The sequence below is a fragment of the Alexandromys fortis genome, unplaced genomic scaffold (genome assembly GCF_014885135.2).
Source record: "Alexandromys fortis isolate MF-2015 unplaced genomic scaffold, M_Fortis_MF-2015_v1.1 scaffold_13, whole genome shotgun sequence".
Lineage (NCBI taxonomy): Eukaryota > Metazoa > Chordata > Mammalia > Rodentia > Cricetidae > Alexandromys > Alexandromys fortis.
In genome coordinates this window covers 12,276,113-12,282,230 of record NW_026067908.1, presented here as the reverse complement: position 1 = coordinate 12,282,230, position 6,118 = coordinate 12,276,113, and the positions used below count along the sequence as shown (strand labels likewise).

General features: G+C 42.6%; 1 protein-coding gene across 2 annotated transcripts in view; it reads left to right on the top strand.

Annotated features, from left to right (window-relative positions):
• Positions 1 to 6,118, top strand: part of Alg6 (ALG6 alpha-1,3-glucosyltransferase) — a 41,659-nt gene that overhangs the window by 12,114 nt on the left and 23,427 nt on the right. The window lies entirely within an intron of this gene.

The following is a 6,118-nucleotide window of genomic DNA, read 5'->3' as shown; positions in this document are numbered from 1 at the left end:
ATATATTGCACTGGCATTGGGTTGGACTGGGACTGATGGAGCATGTGATCAAACCAGACTCTCTGAATGTGGCTGACAAAGAGGGCTGACTGAGAAGCCAAGGACAATGGCACTGGGTTTTGATTCTACTGCATGGACTGGCTTTTGGGGAGCCTAGTCTGTTTGGATGTTCTCCTTCCTAGACCTGGATATGAGGGGGGAGGACTTTGGACTTCCCACAGGGCAGGGAACCCTGGCTGCTCTTGGGACTGGAGAGGGAGGGGCAGGGGGAGGGGAGGGAAATGGTAGGAGGGGAGGAGGTGGAAATTTTTAATAAATAAAAAAATGTTAAAAAATATTAATATAAATTCCTCTCTTGAAATGTTCTATTTTTAAATAGACTATTTTTAGTGACCATAATTTTATATTTGAAAGTTTGTTTCCCTGAATTAGACATAGATACTTTTGCTCCCTTAGGCTTCTGTCTGTATAAGACCTTATTTACCTGTCCACATTCAGTGCTTATGTCTACCCATAATGACAGAAAAGCATATCATTGTATTCTGTTTTCTGTTGTCTGTGATACTCTGACCTTCTAAATATTTAATTATAACTTTAATCAATTTATATTCAAGGTTGTATTAGAGTTAATAACATACTGCCACCAGTTAAATCTTTTTCTTTTTGTTAATTTTCTTTCATGAGTGTAACTATGAAATGTTTGTTTGGAGAGGAAAAAAAGCTTTTCTTTCAACCCTTCTAAGCTTTCTGTTAGAGCTTGTGTAACAAAAGACAAGTTAGCAGATAACCGTGTAGATAACAGTGTAAGCTTTATGTGACATGGGAGCCTTCATGAGGACAGAAACTCTGAAACCGGAATGTTTTGCACTAGGTCTAATAAAGAATAGACAGGTTCAGTCCCTTGGGTTGGTACAGCACTGGGGAGGTGGAAGCAGGAGGACCAGGAGTTCAAGGTCATCCTTCATTAGCAGAGTTTCAAAATCAGCTGGAGCTACCGGAGAAGCCATCTCAAGCAGTAACCAGAAACAAAGTCAGAAGGGATGTGAACGGATAGTTTCTTGCTTCTTACAGCCTGGCCTCCCAGTTTTTGGAGCTAAGGATACTCCAGAGCACTTCTTGCCTGGCGGTCTTGTGACCTGCCCTGGGGAAAGGTCAGAGACGCCTGTCTGTGCCTGCTGTTTTTGAGACAACCTCAGCTTGACCTCTGCACCAAGTCACTTTGGGTAGCACGTCCAAGTCCAAATCCCTGTTACACTCAAGTACATACAGGTCAGGTTAGTGTGTATTCATTTTACTGAATTATTTTTTCTTTGAAATGTGTATATCATTTAGGCAAATTACTTAAATACAATATTGTCATTTAATTTTTCCTAAAAGTTATTCTCTTTATATTTTTAGTGTTGCTTTTCATAGAACTAAGATGCTGAATGTTGTATGTTGCATTAAACAACCTGTGGGGGATAGACAGGTTCTTAGTTTAGCACCAATTTGTCATTTTTCTTTTTTTCTTTTCCTTCCTTCCTTCCTTCCTTTCTTTTTTTTCTTTTTTTCTTTTTGTTGTGATAGGGTTTCTTCTTGTAGCCCCGGCTGTTCTGGAACTTGCTCTGTAGACCAGGCTGGCCTTGAACACAGAGATATCCTCTCTAGCACTGCCCGGCCAGTCTGTCATTTCTCACTGAGATTTACAGTGCCCCTTACATTCCACCCAGAGTGTTATAATACTTGAGGGAGGCTATTTTTTGTTAGTTCCCTCCGACCCCCACCATAAGTCATATTTGTATCTAAGGAAAACATCATTAAAAATCATTTATTGCAAAATATCAGTTATTAAAAAGCATGACAGCATGTGATTTAATTGGTTGATTTCATTTGATGTTTCTGTTACTGTTTGTGAAAGGTTGCATACACGCCCTTACCTAAAACAAGAAAGAAATTCATGGAAAAATGTTGTCAGCTCAGTTTCTCTTGGACTGTTTAAAGCGGACTGTAAAGTATGTGTTGTTGACAGCTGCTTATTCTTTATATTAAACACAGTTTTTAATAATTTAGCAATTAATAACATGAATATTTTTAATGCTACTTAATCCCATTTTCCTGGGAGCCTGGCAACATTGAGGTTCTGTAACCGCACATTGTGTGTTTTCTTCCCGTCGTTCTGAATCTCACACGAGTAAGTGTGGAATTAATCACTGTGGAAGGGATCCTTTTGCTCTTCTGAGTGCAGCTCCCACAGGCGCAGTTGGGCTGTCCTTCTGGCTGGCTTTGAGGGCACTTTAGCAGTTTTAGAAACTTAAGTACTAATTTCATAGCCGGTGTCAGCTGAATTTATTGAAGTAGGTCAGACTCTGGATAAAAACTTGTTCCCCAACCCTGAAGAGAGTCGTTATCCATTCTTCTGTTTGCTAGAGAGCATAATCAATTCTTCCACGTCGACCACACGATTTCTAGAGGAGTTTTAGGAAATCTAGAGAGTTTGATGTCTTTTTCCAGGTATAGGGAACTCTTTTCTGACTTTATTATCCAAAGGGCATTGAAAAAAGAAAATATTAAGTCATCTCACTTCCCAAAGAAGCCTTATATCTAGTGGTTTGTATTCATTGGGCTAGATTCATACACACATGTCCATACCACATGTGAAAAACATAAAAACTCTTGGAGGAGTCTTTTTTTTTTTTTTTTTTTAAAGAATTTATTAGTGTTAGTACCCAGGAACACCTTGGCCCTGACCCCCTCGGCTTCTGGCACACAATTCCACTGTAAACAAAGGTCCCTTAAGAGACAAGTTTCATCCACTTCTGATCTCCCCTCCCCCTCCTTTCTCCTCCCCCTCCTTCCCTCCCTCCTCCTCCTCCTTCTCTCTCTCTCTCTCTTTTCCCTCTTTATTTGTCACTCTGTTCTCTCATTCTCTCTTTCCTCCCTTTTAATAAAACTCCATACCCGGGGCCTGGAGAGATGGCTCAGAGGTTAAGAGCACTGGCTGCTCTTCCAGAGGTCCTGAGTTCAATTCCCAGCAACCACATGGTGGCTCACAGCCATTTGTAATAAGATCTAGTGTCCTCTTCTGGACTGCAGGGATACAGGCAGACAGAACACTGTGTACATAAGTAATAAATAAATCTTAAAAAAAAAACAGAAAAAACTTCTCTGTAAAAAACAGACAAAAGGTTGCACACTCCAGCTCTCTGGTGGTGAACTTTATCACTAGCAGTGGTTTGGGCCCGACCTGCCATGGGACTTCAAAGGTTCCTCTCATGCCATATCTTACAATTAGAAGAAATCATTTTTCTCTTCCTATTGGGTTTAATTGAGTACATTTTACAATTACTACATGTTTAACATGTTGCTTACTTTGATTTATGGAAAACCGTTTTTTTTCCCTGTTGTAGTAACTAAAATTTGTACTTGGTAATCAATCAGGAAGTAGTGTAGCTGCATGACAAACATGATCTGGAAAGTACACATATCATGAGAAGTCAGTAATTCACCATTTATATTTTAACGTGTAAGGGGAGACTCATGGGGGTTTGGGATTTGAAATGATTTTGTTTGTTTGTTTTGAGACAAGGCTTGTATAGCCTAGGCTGGCCTAACCTGTGCAGCCAAGAATGGCCTTGAACTCTTGGCCTCTACTGAGTACTGGGATTAAAAGCATGGACCCCTGTGCCTAATTTTTTTAGGGGGGGGGTGGGCAGGGTCTCACTTTGTAGCCCTGGTTGGCCTGAAGTAGACCAGGCGAGTCTCAAACTCACAGACCTGCCTGCCTCTGCCTCCCAAGTGTTGGGATTAAGGCATGTGCTACCATCTCTGCCCCATCCACTCCTAGCTTTTGAAGTGATTCTTTTTTTTTTCCCCCCCGAGACAGGGTTTCTCTGTGGCTTTGGAACCTGTCCTGGAACTAGCCCTGTAGACCAGGCTGGTCTCGAACTCACAGAGATCCGCCTGTCTCTGCCTCCCAAGTGCTGGGATTAAAGGCATGCGCCACCACCGCCTGGCTCTTGAAGTGATTCTTATCCTACACATAGTTCAACATTTTGTTAAAGCTTTGGTGTGAGGGATCGAACCTTGCACACCTAGTCACACTCTCACTAAGCTACACCCTAGTGTGTGAGTGTGGGTAGCTGTGAGGCAGCTTTGGGTAGCCTCTTCTCCCTGCTGCCTCATCCAGGCAGACTTATCTTATTGTTGCAGACTGGCTGACCCATGGGCTTTGGATAATTCTGTCTCTGCCTCTGGTCTTGCTTCAGAGACACTGGGATTACAGACGTGTGCTGCCACATCCAGCTTTTTGTGTGGGTTCCGGGGGTCAGACTCAGGCCGGCAGGATTCAGTGGCAAACACTTCACCTGCGGAGCTCTCTCCCTGGTTCCTGAGGTGTGTTTTGAAGGCAGCATATACGAGTTGATAGAAGATATGCAGAGAATAGAGAGCAAGCAGGGTAAACAGAAGTTTCAAAGTTCCGGAAGGAAAGGCGTTGGGGGCAGAGGCAATACCTGGGCTTTATATCCAGACAGCCTTGGCATAGTTAGCCTGCCATCACAAATGGGTGCCGAGTGCTCATTAAGTGGGAAATGAAGGGCTCACGGGTTTTGAATTAGACACCTTGCTGTGTCGCACCAACCATTTCACCGTCTCTGCTGTATCGAGTGCTGGGTGGGCATCTGTCAGGTGCTGTTGAGAGACACGGGATGAGCACATGCTGAGGATATGAAGATGAGTAAGCATGGCATCTGAGAGACGGGAATTGTGCATGTACAAGTGTATGTAGGTCCCACCAGCCGCTTCCCAAGTAACCACATTGAGACTTATTAATTATAAATGCTTGGCCCATAGTTTAGGCTTATTTCTAACTAGCTCTTAATAGCTTAAATTAACCCGTATCTTTAATCTGCATTCTTTTACTTGATTTGGCTATCTTTACTCAGTGCACATGTTCATCTCCTGCTTTATCTACGGCTCAACAGACTTGCCTGACTCTGCCGTTATTCTTCCCAGAATTCTCTTAGTCTGGTTCTCCCACCTTTTCTTATCCTGCCCAGCTATAGGCCAGTCAGCTCTTTATTAACCAGTGAGAGTAATACATAGTTACACTGTACAAAGATTGCTCCACAACAAATGTGTTTGTGCTGTGGGTTGTTTCTAGTGCCTGTAACTCAGTGGCGTGCCAGAGAGCTGTTAGTCTGCTTTTCCCGTAATTGCAGATCGTCTCCTTAGGGATTGTAGCATTCAGAGAATACTGGTCGGGTGCAGCCAGCAAGTGCAAACAACTAATGGTGCTAAACCTGGAGAAAATCTGGGTTAGAGTTCAGTGAGCAGGGGTCTGTCACTATTCGCAGTGACACACCTTCTGGCTGGGTGAGGAGTATACTTGGAGGTTTTGATTTCCACCTTGTTGCTACCTTAAAAAGCCTGTGACTCTATTGTACCTTGTTGGGCTTCTTTACAGGTCAGTAGTTGACTGCTAGTTATGTAGGGTGTTTGATAGTTGCTATAGAGATCTGTCATCTATGTGGGCATGATAGGATCAGAGTTAAGAATGGGTTTTAGGGGCTGGAGTGAAAACTCAGTGGTTCAGAACACTGGCTGCTCTTCTGAGGACCTGGGTTCAATTCCCGGTACCCACAAGACATTTCATAACTGCAACTCCAGTTCCAGGGGATCCGACACCCTCACCCAGACGCAGACTCAGGCAGAACACCAATGCACATAAAATAAAAATAAACCATTTAAGTAGTTTACTTCCTTAAAAAAAGATTCAAAACAAAACAAGAATGGATTTTAGAGTCACCCTGCTGTGTTTACATGTTCCCCGCTTTTGACTACTTGTGTTAATATTTCGTCTTTTCCCAGTCTTTGAATAGGATAAATCATAACACTTAGTTCATAGGATTGTTGTATCTAGCACTATGACATACATGTTAGTTATTAAAGGTTTATCCCTTATTTATAAAAAGCAAATTACTAGCTGTTTTAAACATTTATTTGCCTACTTATTGTGTGAGTTGCATGTGCATAGTGCTTGGCGTGTGGAAGTCAGGACAACTTCGTAGTTGGTTCTCTAGTTGCATGTGGGTTCCAGGGATTGGCCTCAGGTTTGGCGCCTGACATCTCAGCAGCCTTT